The sequence below is a fragment of the Nelumbo nucifera genome, chromosome 1 (assembly GCF_055504915.1).
Source record: "Nelumbo nucifera cultivar China Antique chromosome 1, China Antique-T2T, whole genome shotgun sequence".
In the NCBI taxonomy this organism is placed as follows: Eukaryota; Viridiplantae; Streptophyta; class Magnoliopsida; order Proteales; family Nelumbonaceae; genus Nelumbo; species Nelumbo nucifera.
In genome coordinates, this window is record NC_142649.1 from 216,754,253 (window position 1) to 216,776,306 (window position 22,054).

The following is a 22,054-nucleotide window of genomic DNA, read 5'->3' on the forward strand; positions in this document are numbered from 1 at the left end:
AACCATGAGCACCCCTAGTTCCAATTCCAAATCTCTATTCCTAGGAAACAAATGGTCCTAATTTGCTTCTTGAGTGGATGATCAGAACTTGGGAGGAATGGTGATTACATGACCTGGTCGCTCCTTCATTCTAGATCTCCTGGTCTTCCTTACAGACACGTCAATGCGGAGCTGTGTTTGGTTTGAATGAAAGGGAGGTAGGTACCTTCAAACCAAACACAACATAAATATCATCATATTCTCGAGCTTATAAAAATTGCATTGGTTCTTTGCAATAATATCGATAAGCCACCATATTTCCATCCATTCTCAAGTAACCTCTTCTAATACCAAGCCCGAAATACACAAAACAAATCAACCTTTTCAATTGCTTTAAATAAAAACGGTCGAGCCCACCACTAAACCTTTTCAACTGCCAAAAAGTTGCCCGGCTTATAAAAATTGCATTGGTTCCCACGAGACGATGCCAAATGATGTGACGATTCTTGGTCGAGTATCATTTTTTCGTGATGTGTCAATTTTTTGGCTGAGTACCTTGTCATGTTGTTTGCTCCCAAGTGGCCTGTAACTCAGAGACTGAAGTGGAGCTCCCTGGTGGCGAGCTACCTAGTGGCAAACTGCCTGGTGCCGAGCTGCCTGGTGGTGAGTTACATTGATGAGCTGCCTGGTGGTGAGCTACCTGGTGGCAAACTGCCTTGTGTCGAGTAGCCTGGTGGTGAGCTACCTTGATGAGCTTTGTTGCTCTTTTAGAAGCCTGCAAGGAATCAAATGTCAGAGGACTCGGGGTGGCTAACCCGGCGAGATCACTCTGATGCCTAAGTTAGCACTTAGTGGAGAGCTGAGAATGATATTAGAGAATGAGAGAGCTAGAGAGCAGAGGTTACCCCTCCTTTTCTCGCATACCTTGACCTTGGGGGGTGAGGTCTTTATATACTGGAGTCCTCGTGGGTTAGGTGGAGCAGTTCCTGGATTCCCGTTGTGATGGGACCTGCTTTCGTGTTAGGTGGGGATAAAGCCACCAACTGGTAAGGTTGCCCATTTCCGCCTGACTCGGGGAGTGGGTGAGCTAATATAGCCGTTACAAGTCACAATCCCATAAAATCCGGGGTACGGTGATGAACTCCTCGGGGTTGTCAGGTTGGCGCCTGTATCAGGCCGCCAGGTTGGTGCCTGGGCTAGGCCGCCAGCTCGTGCCAGGGCCAAGTCATTTTAGGGCCAAGCTGCTAGCTCGTGCTAGGGCCAGACTGCCAGATCGTGCCAGGGCCAGGCTACCAGCTCGTGCCAAGGCCAGACTGCCAACTCATGCCAGGGCCAGGTCGCGCCAGGGCCAGGCTGCCAGCTCATGCCAAGGCCAGGTCGCGCCAGGGCCAGGCTGCCAGGTCGTGCCTGTGCCAGGCCGCGCCTATGCCAGGCTACGCCTGGTGGGACACCATCAACTTAGCAAAGACAAGTTGTTGCCAAAGTGGTCCCGGGTGTCACCTAGTTGTTCTGAGGTGCCAGGTGTCATAATGTCATTGGAGGGCCAAATCCGCCCTCATCAGGTAGGTAGGTACCTTCAAACCAAACACAACAAAAATATCATCATATTCTCAAGCTTATAAAAATTGCATTGGTTCTTTGCAGTAATATCGATAAGCCACCATATTTCCATCCATTCTCAAGTAACCTCTTCTAATACCAAGCCCGAAATACACAAAACAAATCAACCTTTTCAACTGCTTTAAATAAAAACCATCGAGCCCACCACCAAACCGAGTATAATATTGACTTGAAAACGGAGCTGCTTACCAATCACATCTATATATATATATATACACCCCTTATAGTCATACATGTCGCCCATCTACATTCAGTCACATGTCATTCTAAAGATTTAAACAAAATGGATACATGTTAAATTCTAATTAATGGTAGTTCAAGAACAAAGCTCACTAGACATGTTTCAAATTCTAATTAGTGGTAGTTCAAGAAAAGAGCCCACTAACATGCAGAGTGGAGCCCACCACCATGCAAAGTTGTAAGAAGTGGGAAGCTCCCACTTTCAATCATTTCCTAAAAAAAAGGAAATTGTGCTATTAATTACTGTTAACTACTAAACTAAATAATTAATTATAGCTATTGATTACTAACAATTATTGTTAACTACTTCTAATTAATTAATTACAAATAATAATTATTGTTAATTACTAATTAATTACTGTTAACTACTTCTAATTAATTAATTCCAGCTATTAATTACTAATAATAATTACTCACTTATAATAATTGCTTATAATAATTATTGCTATTACTGAATTGTTGATAATAATTAATTAGTTATAATATTGCTCATTATTAATTCGGAAAATAATTTCTTGTAATAATTACTACTAATACTTAATTACTGATAATTTATTACTAACAATATTGCTCATTATTAATTTGAATTGATAATTACTAAATGTTTTCATAATAGTAATTAATAATTCGGACGACGAACTGATAATTTATATTAACTCATTAATTATTTTGAAAATAAATATTTAATGTTAATTATTTATATTATAATTATTATTAGTGATGTAGCGCGATCTGATTGCTCTCTGTTGGAGGGTGATCTGGCTTCCAGTCGGACATCGAGCTAAGCAAATCTGTAGAACAAGATCAGAGAACCCGGGGTGGCTGGCCCAGCGAGGTCACTCCGATGCTTAAGTTAGTAAGTTGTTGCGAGCTGAATAGTTTTGAGAATGTAGAGAGCTAGAGAGCTAGAGAGAAGAGAAATCACGCGTACCTTATGCCATCGGGGTTGGAGCCTTTATATAGTTGAGTATTCATGAGGCACACGAAAGAGTTCTGGGGTATCCAGGATGTGGAGATGGAGTTCGCTCCGCTTCCAAAGGAACAACATATAGGTAAGGCTTATCCCATTCCACCTTCGATTCCGGCGGAGTCAGGATAAGTCCTTATCGTGATCCCGGAAAAGTCGGGGTCTATTAACTCATCGTGATCTCGAGGGATTCGGGATTCATTGGAGAGACCTTTGGAATTGGTTACGCGAGAGTTAGTTACGTGGTGCTTCGAGTTGCTGGTTCCGAACTGGTACTTCGGTCTTTTAGTTTCGAACTGGATTGGATACCGAGGCGCCTTGATGCCGAGGTGAGACCTGCGCCGAGGTGGCCCTGCTCCGAGGTGGGCCTTAAACCAAGGTGACTGAATACGCGAGCTCAACCGTTGCGAATTGAACTTGTCAGGTTGAGTTGTCATCTTTTGGTCAGGTTGTGTCCACGTGTCCCATTTTTACTAGGTCAGGCCAAATCACCCTTCATCAATTAGAAATAATAATTCATACATTTATATGAAATAATTAATTAAATTATTATCAGTAATTATAAATAATAATATTATATTAATTAATATAATTATATTATTATTATCAATAATTATAATTAATTATTACTAATACTAATGATAATAATTATTACTTCAGAATGTTAATTAATTAATGATAATTAATAAGCATTTTAATAATGTTAATTATTAATTGGGATATAATCGTTTTATGTTAATATTAATTCATATTAAATATTTTATAAATATATAATTAGTGTTATTATTTACATTATTACTATTACAAGTAATTAAAACTTTCGATTATTCAATATTATTAAACTTAAAGAATTATAAAAGAAAATATTATTTTATGAATTAACTAAAAATCATAATTATAACAAATTAATTACTTAATAAAAATAAAAATAAAATAATAATAATAGTAGTAATAATAATAATACTTTAATATTACTGATTTCAAAACCAATGCACACATAATAAGATAATAATAATAATAATAATAATAATAATAATAATAATAATAATAATAATAATAATAATAATAATAATAATAATAATAATAATAATGATGATAATGATAATAATAATAATAATAATATACTTATTATTATTACTGATTTCATAATTATTAATATATTATTAATCTATTAATAATACTGATTATTATTAAAAAAATGTTAATAGCAAAATTTAATTACTTAAATCTATTTGCTGAAATTACCTGATTTAATTTGGACAGATAACTAATTATTAATTTTAATTTCTTAAAAGTATATAATTTTAATTACTCTTTGATTTAACGACCTTATTTTTGAATAATTGGTTTTTATGTTAAATAATTTTTTTTTTGCAAAAAAACAAATAATTTTTCATTTGCAATGCTAACCATTTTATTTTTCTCTTATTCAGTTTTTCAAAACATAAAATAAATAAATTAATGATATTAACCTATTTTTATCAAATTATGTATTTATCAAGTTGCTGTCATTGATGATGACAATGATGATGAGCCAACTTTTTGAAAGAGAGGGGTGCTAATAATAATTAATGACTTCTAATTAATTAATTTCAGCTATTAATTACTAATAATAATAATAACTCAGTAATAATAATTAATTACTGATAATAATTTCTTATAATAATTACTGCTAATACTTAATTACTGATATTAACTAATTAGTGATAATATTTCTCATTATTAATTCGGAATGATAATTAATCAATGATCATTAATAACGATTTTCATAATGGTAATTAATATATTAGAAATAATCATTTTATATTTATATTAACTCATATTAACTATTTTGAAAATAAATATTTAATGTTAATTATTTATATTAGAATTATTATCAGAAATTATAATTCATACATTTATATGAAATAATTAATTATATTATTATTATTATTATCAATAATTATAATTAATTATTACTAATAATAATGGTTTCTGATAAAAATTAATTACTGAATATAATTACTTACTGATAATTAATTCCTTAATTATAACGATGATAATTATTACTTCAGATTGTTAATTAATTAATGATAATTAATAAGTATTTTAATAATGTTAATTGTTAATTGGGATATAATCATTTTATATTTATATAAATTCATATTATTTATTTTATAAATATATAATTAGTGTTACTTATTTACATTATTATTATAAGTAATTATAATTAATGCTATTATTATTGTGCAATAAATATTTCATTTAGTGAAAGTTAAATTATAAACTTTCAATTATTCAATATTGTTAAACTAAAAGAATTATAAAAGAAATTACTATTTCAGTAATTAACTAAAAATCTTAATTATAACAAATTAATTACTTCATAATAAAAATAAAATAAATAAATAATAATAATAATTTAATATTACTTATTTCAAAATCAATACACACATAATAAGAATATAATATTAGTAAATAATAGTAATAATAATATACTTATTATTATTACTGATTTCATAATTATTAATATATTATTAATCTATATTACTCAATAAATACATGGAATAAAAAATATTCAAATTATCACTAAATGAATGAACTAAAAATCTATGAGTATTCTAATTGACTTGAATTTGACACATCAACATGCCCAAAATTATAATTTCAACCTACATTTCCTATTTCTATCTCTCAATTCCCATAATTCAAGCATACCATTAGGTTATGTACAGGTTTCCCTATCTTTTTCCTAAAAATAAATTCTATCCAGTCTACATGCATTGTGAGGAGCTTAGACTTAAAATCCATAACCATGATTGACCAAAAGAAGTGTTGCCACCTAACTTAGAGGTGACTTCCATACTCGGGATGGTCTCATTATTCTCCTTTCTTTTATGTTTCCTCTGTTGGATGGGCTTTAGAGTCATGATTATATTATCAGTTAATTGTAGCCATACATGATGATGATTTGATTGTAGTCATATATTTTTCATCTCTTATTTCTGAGGATGAATGCATCTACAAATGTTGTTTGACATGGATTGTTTTTCTTAGCAGCTCTTTGAATGATTTTCTTCCTTCATTGCCTCTTTGAATGGATATCACTTAAATGCTTTTTATCCATTAATAAGTCCCTAAACATTAAGTAGTATTGGTGATATTGTTGTAACATCCATCTAATTTTACTATTTTATAAATAGATTAATGGTTTCAAAGTTATTGATACTTTTTTGGGGGTGGGTTGCTCAACAGGACATTGATTTTTTATTGTTAAATAGTAAATTTCAAATTAAATGATATTGTAGTTGCCCCTTACTTAGTATGAGGTCATTGTCTAGATAAAACATGGTAAGTCTCTTAAATCAAATAACGAGCCTACCCTAAATGTCTATTATAAATGATTAAAAAATGAAATCATTCAAATTAAATCAAATAATTACTTGCTGAAAATTACCGGATTAAGTAAATAATAATAACAATCAATTATTTATAGAAATAATTAATAATAATAACAATCATCAAGTACTTAATTAAGTAAATAATAAAAATGAAATAATAATCATTAGTTATCATTAATGTTTATTCAAACCATGCCCCATAATAATTACCGAACACAGTAATTAAACCTTAAATAAGAATCAATATTTATTAACAATCATTAAAATTGTTAAGCCAAATCATTAATTTTTATTCTTAAATGCAAAATATGAATTAACAAATCTATTATATAATAATTATACTCGGTTGGAAAAAAATATTTTAAGTAAATATTTAAATAATTACAAATTTAGTTATTATTATTACTATATAACAAAATTTTGAAATTAAATACTAAAATAAATGGTTCAAGTTGAATTTAATAACCCGTATAATTTTATGGGTTTGACATATAAGGGTCAATTTATGTGGACTCGTAGACTGTATGAATGTCTTAAAAAATGACAATTTATAAATAGTAATAAAAAATGGATTCTTCACTAAAACTATATGTCAACTCCACCACCTTACTAACACTTGTCCTACAATAAAGGGAGTTACTAATTATGTTGATCCTAGTAATTTCATAAAGGGAAATTGTTTAAAACTCATCACGAGTTTTCAGCATTTTTCTTAAACTCACCACAACTTTTCAAAATGTAGCTAAAATTCACAAGGTCAGAAACTTGATGTTAAATAGACTAATGGATGTTAATATATTACCATTTTAATATTTATACATGAAAAAAAAGGAAAAGGTTCAAAAAATATTTTGAAATATAAAATACATGAAAACATAGAAATTATAAAAAATATAAAAAATTATAGAAATTGCAAACAAAATAATTTTTTTTCAAATTATAGAAACTATAGAAATTGAAAAACAAAATTGTAGAAAAAACACAAAAAATTATAGAAAACACAGAAATTACAAATAAATAACAAAAAACACAGGAAACTTTATAGATTGTAGAAAATAGAAAATGTAAAAAAACAGTGGAAATTATAACAAAACACTAAAAATGCAAAAAAAAACAAGAAAATTGAAAACTAAAAAAAATCCTTTTTCCTCCAACTCGCCATTCAAGGGTAATTTGGTCATGAAAATTGTTATTTATGCTAACATGGACACCTCTATTAAGAAGCATTAACGGTGCACTAACAGAAGGTGAGTTTTGGAAAATAAAAACTTACTGACATGGTGAGTTTTAGAGATTTTGAAAAGTTGTTTGGTATGTCATGTTTCACGTTGAAGTGTTTAAAGTAAAGATTGTAATTCTATGTAACACTAATCACACTTCGAATTACTGTTATCCCAATCTAATTGGCAAAAATTTTCCAAATCCATGATTTCATTAGATTTTATTTTTCTCCAGTGTAACACCAATCATGATGAAGTGTTGTATGATACGTGATGCACCATATCAATTCATCACCATGCCACATCGAATGACAAATAAGTGCCATATCAGCTAAAACATTGTGAGACACAATAGTTGTTGGGGGAACCTCAATTTGACATTTCCTCCAACACCCCCGAGTTGCTATTTCCAGACAAAACATTTTTTGACTGTTTTGAGTTAAAATAGTCTTAACTAAATAAAAAATTCCCATTGCAATTCAAAATGCCTAGGTGGCAATGATGTGGCAGGGTTTCAACTGAAAATGGTAATGGTACCAAACTACCCTTACTTTATTGGAAATCTCTACTGATGGCAGCAATGGCGAGATGAAAAGTGGTCATTGGTTTAAGTTTGACATTTTTTAAAAACTTTGCAAAAATCACCTTCGCATGAAAATTGCTTACTTCATTGATTCAAGGGATGTATGTATGTATGTATGTATGTATAGATAAGTGTTTAGATGTAAATTAATTACTGTCATCGCAAGTTGGAGTAGTTATCTAACTATTTAACTATTTAACAACTATCACATTCTACTATGATTTCAACCCCCCCCCCCCCAAGTTGGTGTAGGAGGTGGACAGATGCCCAACTTAGATAAACAGGAGTAGAACTAATCATAGCCAAGCGCCTTAGTGAATATGTCTGCAAGTTGTCCCTTGAAGGATATATGGGTTGTGGTGATTAACTGAGACTGGATTATCTCTCTTTCAAAGTGGTAATCTATTTAGATGTGTTTAGTGCATTCATGGAAGATAGGATTTTGCCACAATGTGGAGAGTTGTCTTATTATTGTAGAAGAGCTGCATGGGTTGAGAATGGTTGAGTCTAAGTTTTGTGAATAATTGTTTAAGCCAAACGAGTTCACTTGTCGTGGCTGCCATGGATTGATACTCAACTTCTTCTAAGGATCAAGAGACGGTGGATTGTCATTTGGACTTCCATGATAGAGGAGAGGAACCCAAGGTGGTGAAGTAACCTAATGGTGGAGCGCCTTGTAGTGGGGCAACCTACCCAATCCGAATCACGATATGCTCTAATTGTGAAATCACTAGAAGAGAACAAGAATATCCCATGGTTCGGAGAAGATTAGGGATAACGCAGAATATGCATTCCTACATCAAGGTGTGGCTGTCTAGGATAAAACATAAATCGGCTAAGAGTGTTAACCAAATAGTTGATCTCAGGCCTTGTAATAGTTAGATATAGTAACATGCTCACAAGTTGTTGATATTGTGTTGGATCCTTAATGGGGGGTGTTGTGCTATAAATGATGATCTTGTTCCAAGCTAGGCCGACAATCCGTCATGCTCGTATCCTCAAGAATTCCTTTGAGATACTTTCATTGGTCAAGAAAATTGTCTTTAGATGTCCTAGTAACTTCAATGCCAAGGAAGTAATGGAGGGTTCCAAGATCCTTAATAGGAAAGCAGTTGTTGAGATATGTCTTGAGATTATTAATAGCATGGCGATCATCACTAGTAAGCACCAAATTGTTGACATAGGCCAACATAATAAGGGAATGACCAGGCTTGTGGAGCGTAAATAGAGTATTTGTCAACCTTAGATTGATTGAAACCCCATTCCTTTAAGGCATGGACCAGTGATTCAAACCAATTGCGAAAGGCCTGTTTAAGGCCATAAATGGATTTGTTGAGTTTGTAGACTCTTCATCTCCTAGTGAGAGCAATCCAAGCAGGGGATCCATGTATACTTCTTCATGTAGTTGTCCATGGAGGAAGGCATTATTTACATCCATTTGATGTAAATGCCAATGATGGGTTACAACAAGGGATTGCTTCTATGTAACCCACACCTTCAATTTGAGTGTATCCCTTGGTGACTAAACACACTTTGTAGCACTCGATGCTACTATCAGGATTTGGTTTTCACCTTGAAATCCTATCTGCAGTCTACAATCGATTTTTTGATAGGAAGATTTGTCAAAGTCCAAGTTTGAGTGGCTTTGAGGGCTTCTATATGGGCCTTTGAAGTGTGAAATGTTGGATAGTCATAGATGGATAAATGCACTGGAGGTTAGCGCTCTCTCATGGGATGAGAGGGAATAGCCATGGAATGGTTGTTGTCAACTCGTAATTCAGGTGAGGTATGGGCTGAATCCATGGTAGATTGGATTGTATTATGATTGTTAGTGGATGGATTGTCAACAGAATGTGGTAATTCAGAAGGGTCAAATGCATCATCATCAAGAGCTGGTAATGGCATAACTGGGCTAAAAGGTTGAATGCCATTAGCAATGGGATTTTGATATGGAAACTGATCCTCAAAGAAAAAGACATCTTAGGAAATGAACAATCTGTTCTCCTCCAAGCTATATACACGATAACCCTTTTTCCCATGAAGATAACTAAGAAATAGGCATTTTTGAGAATGTAAAGCAAATTTATCTCTTCCTTGCTATAGTGTGTTGGCATAACATAGGCAACCAAATGCCTTGAGATGATCGTAGATGGGCACCCGGTGATACAACACCTCATATGGTGTTTTACCCATTAAAATTGAACTAGGGAGATAATTGATGATGTAGGTAGTAATGAGAACACATTCCCCCAGACCAGCCTAGAATCTCAATGCTCGAGCAACTTCAAAAAGGTGTCGACATTTTTGTTTCACCACTCCATTCTGTTGAAGAGTGTCTACACAGGAACGTTGATTAAAATAGAATTCCATAGGCCCTGAATGAAATTCTTTTCCATTGTCTGTCTGTATGCATTTTACATGAGATTGATACTGAGTTTGAACAAGATTACAAAGCATAACCAAGTATTTGTATGCATTAAATTTACTACTCAACAAATAGATCGAAGTAGCACGAGAGTGGTCATCTACAATTGTGAGAAAGTATCTAGCACCTGACAAAGAGGGGGTCCAATAACCACCCCAGATGTGCTAGAGACTAGAAGAAGCATCAGTATTGGAACCTAAAGAGTGTAAGGCTGTTGATTGTGTGTAGATGTGTAAATTGGGTCATGCTGAGACGGCACGACACGGCCCATGCAAAGTGCGGGTCATAACGCCTTGGCCCATGGGCCAAGTCTAGCCATGCTTCCCTCCCTTGGGATACTTTGGGGAGTCGGCCCAACACGACCCACGGCCCAAGCCCACGCGGGCCCATGCTGTGCCACAGGTCAGGCTAGTATGCGAGCCGAGCCTTGGGCCAAGCCATGTGTCTTTTAATTTTGAAAAAATAATGAAAAGTTTAGCATAAATTAAAAAATAGAAAAAAAAGATCTTAAAATTTTATTTTATATGAATTTTGATGTATACAATATTGTTTATATATGCAATAATAAAATGAAATAATATAATAAAATTATATATTAATATAGTATATAATTATTATATAAAATATAAATATTAGGGGTGGATTTGAGCCGAGCTGAGCCAAATATTTGGGTATTCGAGCTCAGCTCGGTATAAAATTACAAGGCTCGAATTTGGGCTCGAGCTCGATTTGAACTAAAAATGCAAGCTTGAGCTAGGCTCAAATGAAAAAACTATATATTCAAGCTCGATAATGATTCGAGCCTATTCGAGCTCGAGCTCGAGCTTTAATGAACCTGTGGCATCTATTTAAAGCTCGAGCTCAAGCTTTAATGAACCTGTGGCATCTATTTAAGAAAAAATAAGCTCGATTAGGTTCAGGCTCTATTTAAGAAAAAAAATTAAGACTACTGCAACCCTGTAAGTCTATGACTTACCCAAAACAAGAAATTTCAGACAGAGAAGAAGAAAAGCCATGAAAAGTTTAATGACAAGTGCAAAGTGTTGACTAAAATGAGAAAAAATAATTTACAAACTAGTCAAAATGAGAACCCTTAAGCTAATAATGGACCCAATATTTACCTCTCACCCCTCAAAATGAAAACCCTTAAACTTATTTTCTCTTCAGCTAATGAAGAGTTAAATCAAGGATTTCAATGCATAGAAAATTCTGATCCTACAGTTGTGACACAAGAAAATGGTTTTACTCCTAAGTCCTAACCGAATCACAAATGAACAAACTTGTCCAAGCCAAGGACAATAATCCCATAAAATAATATATTCACAAAGCAAATGCAGTCCTAATCTCCTCGATACTCTTAACTGAATTATAAATTCCCAATGTATGGTAGATAGATATTATAAGGAGCAGCAATAGGATCTAATCTAGTTTTTTTTTTTACTCTAGTAATAGCATGCAATGAATTTTTTTACTCTAATAATATCATCAAAACAATTAAGCCTTTCTCTTTCTACAGTTTTTTTCCTCACAGTTCTTGGTATGCTACAATAAAAATTAAATTGATTTAAATTTAAATTCACCAAACTAGAAATCATTAGCTATTCATAAAAAAATGTTGGAAACCATTAGCTACAACCCCACGAGGCCACAACTAATCATGGACACGCCAGCCCCTTGTTTAGGTTGGAAGCATCATATGAACATGATATGCCATTTTATTGAGTTCTGTGGATTTACAAATACTACAACAACTTAGCATGGACGATTGGACAGTGTGGTGGTCTTTGTGGTTTTGGGATTGAATCGATTGATTGTTACATTTGAATGTTGGACGACTGATTACAGAGTTGTTGATGGGAGCCAATCAGTCCTTCCAAGTTCCAACTTCGAACTCTATGAGAGACTGAGACTAAGAGAGTGAGAGGTGACAATACCGTCGGCTGTGAGAGACTGAGAAGGTAAGAGACTTGATTGAGAGTTGTGCCTGTGAGTACCGCTGGTCCATCGGGCATTAGCTAATGGAGAGTATCGCTGGTCCGCCGGTTTGCAGTTGCAGAGTTGCAACCTCGCAGTTGCAGCACAAGGAGAGGGACGGTTGAACTTGAAAGTTGAAACAAGGGTTTTCTTATTTTCTTCGCTCAATGCTTGCTTGTTCTGATTTCCGAACAAGGGTTTTCTTCACAATCACAGACTCGTAGCTCACAGAGTCGCAGGTCGCAACACAGGGAGAGGGAGGATTGGAAAGTTGAAACAAGGGTTTTCGTTCGATTGGTTTTTCATTTTTTCCCTCTTTTTTTGTTTGGTAATTGCTTTCTTTAGAATGCCACCATACATCTGTATTCCCAACCAATAAGATTTTTTCTAGTGGCATAATATGTATAATAAATATTATATACACATAAGTAAATATATATATATTCTCATATACACATAGGCTCGACTAAGCTCGTACCCACACATTCCCAATAACCTAAATAATATCCTCTAAACTACCTCCCCCACTTCCTTACTCTTTCCTAAATTATCTCTAATTCCTATTTATCTCCTAAATTATTTCTAATTTAGTAGAGAGTTTCTCTCATAAATTACCTCTAATTCCTCTTTATCCTCTTCCCCACTTTTCATCTATATCTAGCTAGAGAAAATTTGAATTAAAAAATTTAAAAATTATTTAAATATTCTAACAAAATTATATAATAATTTTAAAATATTTATTAAAAATGCAAAAAATATAATAGATTTAGTAATATTCCTATTATTAATAATTTTATATTTTTACAAAATTCATCACCAAATTATGTACTAACAATATAAATTATGGTTTTTCGGATTATTCAATTTAAATGTTATTTAAATATTAAAACTTTAACATTAAAAAATAGAATATTGTTTATCAATAACTAAATATTTTAAATAACAAAATATTAAAAATAGCTAAATAATTATTTAATATTACATAATAAATTTAAAATAAACATGGGAACTTTCCCACTTTTCTATATTAAAAATATAAAATATTAAAATATATCTATGGGAACTGATCCAACCTGGTCAGGTTGGGAAATTGTTAGTCAGTTTGGTCAGTTTCAACAATTTGATGAACAATCCCTAGCTGAAATTAGTTATTGTTATTTTTGTATTGTAAAAAAATTATTAAAAGTAGTATACAAAATATAAGGAAAAATCTATGATGTGGGAAAGATATGGTATCACAAGAGTTTTGACCAATCAAAATCCACCCATGAATTTTGATGCATTAGACTTGATTAGCTACCACGTTTTGGATACCAGTTAATTGGTAAAAAAAAATTCAGATATCATATCTTTCCCATGTCATAGTCAAACTCAAAATATAAATAATTATAATTATTTTAAAGTTAAAAATATAAAATAATTGTATACTTTTATGTATTTCTATTGTTTAGCTTTTGTTTTAATAAATCCTATACACGGTCCCCGCTAGTATATATATATATATATATAGAGAGAGAGAGAGAGAGAGAGAGAGAGATCATGCATTGTTTTAATAAATATATCCTTCTATTTCAATCAGTACAATGCTGATGTTATGATTCCATTCTATTTACCTTATACAAAAACTAGGATCACGTATCATGATATCGATCTTGATTGATAGCTTTTGTTCCATAGAAAGCTACCTTACAGTGTATTTCCACATAATGGAAAGAGAAAGTTAACTAAGCTAAGAAGATAGTTGAGCATCTTTTGTTCGACAGAATATGGTAGTAGGTGTCTATGAAATGCAAGATATATTACCATGAAGAACAATGGCATAACTAGATCATTTTCTAAGCAAGCTCCGAAATACTAATAGTATCTGACTAAGATTTAGTACCATATCCCTACCTTGTTTAATAATTTATCAATATTTTTCTCCTCTAATTGAACTGTATTATCATAAAGAACAATAGAGTGGCTAGAACATCTTCTAAGCAAGCTACAAACTTTAAAACTGTATATAACTAAGATCATGTATCATATCCCTGCCTTGGTGAGTGATTTATCACAAATTTTTTTTTTTTTCTAATCAAAATGTATTATCACAAATTCATAATGAAAATGGAATGGCTAGAACATCTTCTAAGCAAGCATCAAAATACAGACAGTATTTGAGTAAGATCATATACTGCAGAACTACATTATAACATTTAATTTTTCCAATTTAGAATATAAAATTTCTGATTGTCATAATTATTTTTCTACCTACTATTCACATATTCCTACTTAAATTATATTCAGTTATAGAACTTCACATGTAGGACACCATAGACATTCATGTAATGTTGGCACACAGGGACCCAATAAGCACAATAAATCATGAAACTGCAACTGCGCATAGTTGGAAATAAATTAACTGACCTGAATCTGGGTAGATAGCAACTTTTGCAAGGAACAAAAAGTAGTATTTATAAAATTTTAGCATAAAAAATCTGTAAGTGTGTGATCAGATACATGAAAGCCAAACAAAACTAGCAATAGTGAAACATTGTTTTCAACAATGGAGAGCAAGAGACACTAGAAAACTACTGCAGCATGGTAAAGCTAAGGGCAGAGGCAGGTCAATTGTCCGGGTGCCTTGAGGATATTATAACCCCTTCATGTATTAGGGTGCATGGTAAAGCTAACTAGAGCAAGGAAATACATGTATTAGGGTGGTATTGTTGATTATTTAGTCCTGTTTAGTTGGCATTTGCCACTATTGCAGAAAGAGAAACACGTGATGGTTGGGGAAGAAGAAGGTGAATCCTCTTTCTTCGAAGTTGTTTTGTTAAGTTTCATATTTGAGACATTCACTCAATTATGCTCTAGGATGCCTTTAGATTTTAGTTTTCAATAATAGGTCTAGCATTTTGACATGTAACTCACTATACTTTTTATTTTGCATGATTCACCCACATTATCCCCTTTCTGCCCTTGATTTCCCATTGTTATTAGTTTAGCTTTACTCATAATTCTTCAATTTCAAAACGTGTACCATGATCAACAGTAGTCTTCTTGTCTGGTCTTTATCTTTCTTCAGAGCCCTAGTATAGGCTTATATAAGAGAAGTCCTACTCTAGTGTGTCAAGAGAACAGGGACAAGCTGTATATATATAAGAGGGTTTAGAGTCTCCATATCTGAGCAGAGATCTACCAGCAATTACAAAGTTTAATTCAATCATGATCTGGTTGACTCTGGATTAGAAGATATCAGATTAGACTCATCAGATGATGGAGGGGCTTGAATTTAAGACAGTTATATACACAATCGGGTACCTATGAACTGATTCAGTTGGGGTTTAATTTAGGCTCCAGTACTGTGTCTCCTTGTATTTAATGTGTCTACTACATGAATGCATATCTTTTTTTTTCTTTGGTAATACATGAATTAATGCATGTCTTGGTTTACCTAATTATTGAATTTAATTTGGAACAAGAGTGTTCTGCACTGTATGTGTACTGATTTGAGTTGTTTTTTTTTTTTTTCTTTTCTTTTCTTTATTTTAACACTAGCGACAACAGTGTAGTTTTAGGGAGTACATATATACCATATGGGGGCTCACATCAATCGATTTATGGAGAAGAAATCTGGAAGTTGGTATCCCTGCTCTTCTAGAATATGGAATCAAGTTACTTATTTATGCTGGAGAATATGATCTCATATGCAACTGGATTGGTAAGCTTCTTGGTTTGAGATAACAAGTCATCTTTTTCATTACTTGACAGCACACCTATTGTTCATTAAGAATGTCAGTTAAAAGCTGTTTATGTATATTGTGAAGGGAACTCTAGGTGGGTCCATGCCATGGAATGGTCTGGTTAGCAAGAATTTATAGCATCTCGTATTACTCCATTTATAGTCGATGGTGAAGAAGCAGGACTGTTGAAAAGCCATGGGCCTCTTAGTTTCCTCAAGGTCCAGCCACAACTCTTCATCACCCAGATAACTGTTAGAAATATCTATTTGTAAGTGGAGCATGTGTCTCAACTGTATAAACTGATTTATATTATGGTTGTGTGGTGGAACAGGTTCATGATACCGGTCACATGGTCCCTATGGATCAGCCTAGGGCTGCATTGGAGATGCTGAGGTGGACCCAGGGTGACCTTACCCAGGCACCAGAAAATGAGGTTGCTGATATGTGATGACCCCCACCATGCAAGCCACAGTTGCCTCCTTTATTGATGGCACCTCTTGTTTGTCGCCTTAAAGATGACTTTGGGGTTTTGATGCAACCATGATATGGTTTTTCTCCCCCCACTGAGCTCAGCTCTCTCAAGTCTCAAGATTTGTGAATATTTGCCCAAATTCATTGTTGTTTTCAGTCTTGAGTGGAGGAAGTTGACTATTAAAGGACTACTTCATGCTTAGGAAGAGTGTGATGGACTAATAAAGTAATTCTTGATTCTTGAATTCGAATAGTTTCCTTTATATTTTAAAGTTGCTTTCTTCTGTTCTAAAGTTTTAATAACTACAAGAAAGTAATTGAGGTCGATTGCCTTTTTGGAGAATTACAACAAAATTCTGAGTTAGCATGAGTAGAAACCCTAAATGATATTTGACATTTTAATCACAATGAAATATACTAATTTCCATATATAATAGCATATTAATTTCCCACAAAAGCTGACATATATATTGATTTTATATCCACAATAACATGTTTGTTGTTGACAGGATGTTGAGCGTGCAACTGAAGCCATTTAGAGATTTTTGTTTATTTATGTATTTTTCTTTTCATTTTTTATGTAGAATGATATTTTTTGTGATTTTTGTTTGGTTATGTGTTTTTTTTTCTTTATTTCATATTTTTTCCGTGTATGCACTTGGTAGCAGGCTGCCAATGTGTGTATATGTTGAAAATATATAATTAATGGATGTTTTTAAGGTTCTTTTAACAGGGGCAGAATTGGAAATTTTGGCTGATTCCGATTTCAGCTTCTAGTTGAACCAAACAACAAGAATCGGAATCCAATTCCGATTCCTGACTGAACCAAACAGATGCTAGGAATGGACCATTCCAATTCGGATTCTGGCTGCGAACCAAACGGACCCTTAACTGTTTAAATTTTAATTAAATTGAGCATTAAACCACTTATCAAATAAGCTATGTACACAGCCTTACCCCTATAAGGCTATTTCTAATATTTAAATCTTATTCATCCCCAAGACCCCAACCATTGCGCCCACCCTCAACGTGGAAGAGCCAATAAACATTCTAATTGTATGGCGCATTGTACAAATAGATTTGTAAATCTGAATTTCAATTTTAAAGATTTGGAACTCTATAATCGAATTCAATGAACCATCAATCACGCTGGCCCTTGGAACATAACAGTAATCTGAAATAAACATTTTGAAAAAAAAAAAAAGAAAGAAAGAAAGATAAAGCCTTGTAGCGAATTCCATTTCTATTTCTACAATTTGATCTACTATAAAATTTGTTTTCTTAAAATCATTATTTTAATGGTTCCACAAAATATATATTATTTTTTTAAACAAACCCAACTAGTTTTTTTTTTTTTTTCTATGATGTGGCGGTTTTATATAACAGGGGAGGTTTTAATATTTATCAGATACTATGGACGAAGTTTAACGAAATGGAGTGAGTTTTTATTTTGGGGGAGGGGGGGGGTGCGAATCATCCTTCCTGTATATGCAAAACATTTCGTTATGAACATGCATGATGAGTTTCAGATAAAATAAATTTACAGCTCAATATGAGACGCATCAAACAACTAGATAAAATAAATTTAATTCATCCGTCACTCGTGGAAGAAGTTCAACGTAGTAGAGGAATGACACCTAGGGCATCTCGGGTTTTGCCTCCAGAGCATAACATACATAAGACATCGCAGGCAACCGGCCACGACCATTGAGTTGTTCTGGTAACTGGTAATTCCATTTAAATCATTGGCGGAATTGATAGATGACGAAGAAGAGGATGAACTACTGCAAGCATTCCGAGGAGAAGAAGCCGATATCTGGAAAACAACCGCAGCTTCAGTTGGACCATCGTTTCCCAGGTCTTGTGAAACAGTTGAATTCGGCGACAGTGGTTTTGATCCCATTTGAAAAGTTGATAAAGACGACGATTTCTTTGAGTTGCTTTTGTCATACTCGTAGGATTCAGGAGAAGAGAGTCCCATCGTCGTAGCCTCAGTGAGAGAGAGAGAGAGAGCTATTGATCATGGAGAAATCATTACCCCAAGTAGGTTTCCTGAGAGGCTGAAAGAAAGCTTGCTTTTATCCTAAAAAGAAGAAGCACATGTGATATCATTAAGATAAGCCCATTAGTTGAGCCTATCCGTTAACTGTTTGTCGGAATCCTGTGATTTCTGGAGTCAATTTTTTCAGCCAATCTCCATTTGGTTCGGCCTACTCGACACGTTATTGACGAGCCAAAAGATGTTATCAACCCATTGATTACATAACCTTTCTTCAACAAATCCACGTTACGTCGCTATCTACTCTACTCAACTCACGTTAGCTGCCATGTTATTTTCTTTATGATTTGATATGGTTGGTTTGAAAATCATTACGAAAAACTACTCCAAAATGTTCTATTTTTCCATAGAAATGGGTTCGCTCAAGAAGGGCTTCAGAAAATGTTGATCGTAAATGAAAAGTTTGTTTACGAAGAAACACGAATATAGATTCGCATTTACATACATGAGAATTATATAGGAACAAGAAGGGGTATCCTTTACCCAGTAACGAAGAATTTAAACCAAGATTTCTGAATGAATGGGGTAAGGTATTAGTAGATCTAACACATAATTTAAACATGATAATTTGTCCTTTAAAAAAGAAAATATTGAATGAATTGATTGTAAATTATGAGATTTTGTTACTTCTTTCCCTTTGAGGGAAGAAACTAATCGTAGCGAGAATGGAATTTCCACAATGACTGCAAACCCCTCTAATATCATTTGAGAATAAAAATTGTTGTTGTATCCAAGTTTCCCCATAATTGCTATTTGTTATGATTGCCTTCCCTTGGATTGTTATCATCTTTGTAGTCCACTGGAACCCAAAGCATTGGAGTGGGATCATACAAATCTGAGACCATGAGCCCATCTTCCCAATGGTATCAGCAGGTTCAGGTTGGCCCATGCAAAGGAGCATGTGATCCCTATCTGTTACTTTCCTTTCAGCAAGTCTTAATGCTATGTATTTATTGATACTTTGTTGGTAAGTCCTACATGAATTTGCCATGGTCAATGTGGTTGGGCGTGGGCGTGGGCGTGGGTCATCTTCCCTTATATAAAATTATAAATTAGTAGGTGATGCAATCCGTGACATAAGATTAAGAAGGCCAACAAGTAATGTAACGACCTACCGCGCACAAGGTAAGGTGGACCCATAACCTAAACAACCTGCTCTGACTGGTCGACTTCATGAACCAGACGGTTTGACCAATTCTCCCTGTCAAAGCAATTAGAAAAATTGGACGGTGAAAGATGGGCTGACATTGAGAAACCCCAGGCAAGCCTCTATCCTATGTTCATGGAATGCCATGTTTCGTTATCATGAGAATGGGTAAATTAGTAATTATATATTAATTTATTTTTACTAAAAACCAAAGCATGGGTGTGAATCAAGGTTCAAAGTATCAGAAACAATAAATGTATTGGAAATGCAGTTTTAAGAGACATATCGAGATACGCATGCGTATTGGAGAAAAACTAAGATACATTTGGAAACACTATAAATACTTTAATAACTCATAAAAATATATCAACAACACTAAATATAAGACCTCAATGATTGTGATCAAATGTTAAAATATAATTAATTATTTATTTATTTTTAATTCTAAAAATATAAAAATTAAAAAAAATATTAAAGAAGAAATTTCAATTGGTCAGTGGATATGATAGATTATCCATAGAATTACAATATATTCAATTGTTGTGATCAAATGATCAAATATAATTAATTAATTTTTATTTTTTTAATTCTAAAAAATATAAAAATCAAAAATAAATATTAAAGAAGAAATTTCAATTGCTCTATGGATATGATAGATAAACCTATAAGTCTAAAACATATTTAGTCTTTATAGGTAGAGAAAAAATTACATTTTCAAATTTTTTTGTTAATTTATATTTTCCCCAAATATCTTTATGAAATTTCCATAAATCTACTAATAACACAAAAGAAATTGTGATTTTGAATGTAAGAAATGGAGATCAACATAAATTTAAACATTCAAGAAAAAAAAGGAAATCACAAGATATTATAAAAGATTGAAAAAATTTACCTATTTTTGCCATATTTTTTAAAATTTGAAAAATATTAAAAAAAAAACAATTCACACCTGCTTCTTGCAAACTTTTGCAAATCTAGCACTCTAGGAATGAAGTTTGGAGTTTTAAAATCATTTGGGGGTGAAAGAAGGCTTATTTCTGGGAAAAGAAGCTCGCTTTCCCCTTTTACTCTTTTTTTTTTTAGTTTTTGGCCATATCTTTTTCATCAATATGCTATCGATACGCCCCGATACCCTCGATACTCCCCCGATACGGGTCCGATACGCATGAAAAAAGATGAAACGTCAAATTTCCATGTGTATCCTGTATCGGGCGTATTGTATCGAAATTTTAAACCTTGGCGTGAATAGGTGAACAGCCCAAAACGTGCCCAACCCAAAAACTGTCTCAACCGACCTATGCTATTGGGCCCGTAACCGTGATATCTCCACACACCCTTTTCCTTTTTTTTCTCCTTACCCAACCCCCACCTTGTGGTGAATGTAAATGTAAGTGAACTAATAATCATGAATATAATGATTTTTTTTTGGTAAATTGAATAAAACTTGGAGAATATACCTGATAACCCACTATACTAATAGGTATCGGATTGATATCTAGATTCAATCCAATCATAAATTGATCAAATTTAGATTGCCCATTAGTGGATAGGATTCAAATTTGAATTTAATCAAATTACCGAACACATTCCAACCATTTGCAACCTTATGATCCTATTAGGTGCTGCCTAACTCAGGGTTCGTAGAGTGAACCAATGAAGGGAAACAGAGAGAGGGGGAGAAAAGGGGATTCAGAGGGAGAGAAAGAGAGAGAGAGAGAGAGAGATTTGTTCGAATAGAATTCCCCCTCTTTATTTCTTCTTCGGGTTTTTATAGACAGGTAAGTTGTTTACAGTTGCATTTTGTTACAAGATGGTTACAACTTGTTCTGTTACAAGATGGTTATAGCTTGTTGTAAGACTGTTATTTTGTTCTAACAGTCAGCCACTTGGACTACATTCTTGCTGACGTGGCTTCTCCCTTTTCTTGTAAACTTGGTATGCATGCTGGCTTCTCCCTTTTCTTATCAATACCCCCCTGGTTAAGCTGGACCTCGCCCTGAAGGTCAATATGGGGGAACTGGTGTTGCAGTTGTAGATAGGGTTCCCATGTTGCATCCTCTTCCGATAGATGTGACCACACAACTAAGGCTTTTGGAACAATGTGGGAGCCTTTCTTGACCCATCTGAAATTAGTGATATGCACCGGCTCTATTTCTAGGTTCATATCACTTGAGAATTTTGGAAGATGTGGTTGAGTTATAGCCTCTGGTTTCAAGCATTTTTTGAGAATTGAGACATGGAAGACTGGATGCATTCTTGAATCT

General features: G+C 33.4%; 1 long non-coding RNA gene across 1 annotated transcript; it reads left to right on the forward strand.

The window, feature by feature from the left end:
* Positions 1 to 13,992: 13,992 nt before the first annotated feature.
* On the forward strand, positions 13,993 to 19,555 carry LOC148804512 (uncharacterized). The gene is made up of 3 exons (XR_016081107.1): positions 13,993 to 16,091; positions 16,198 to 16,331; positions 16,445 to 19,555. It is a non-coding gene; the product is annotated as an uncharacterized LOC148804512 (long non-coding RNA).
* The last annotated feature ends 2,499 nt before the right edge of the window (positions 19,556 to 22,054 follow it).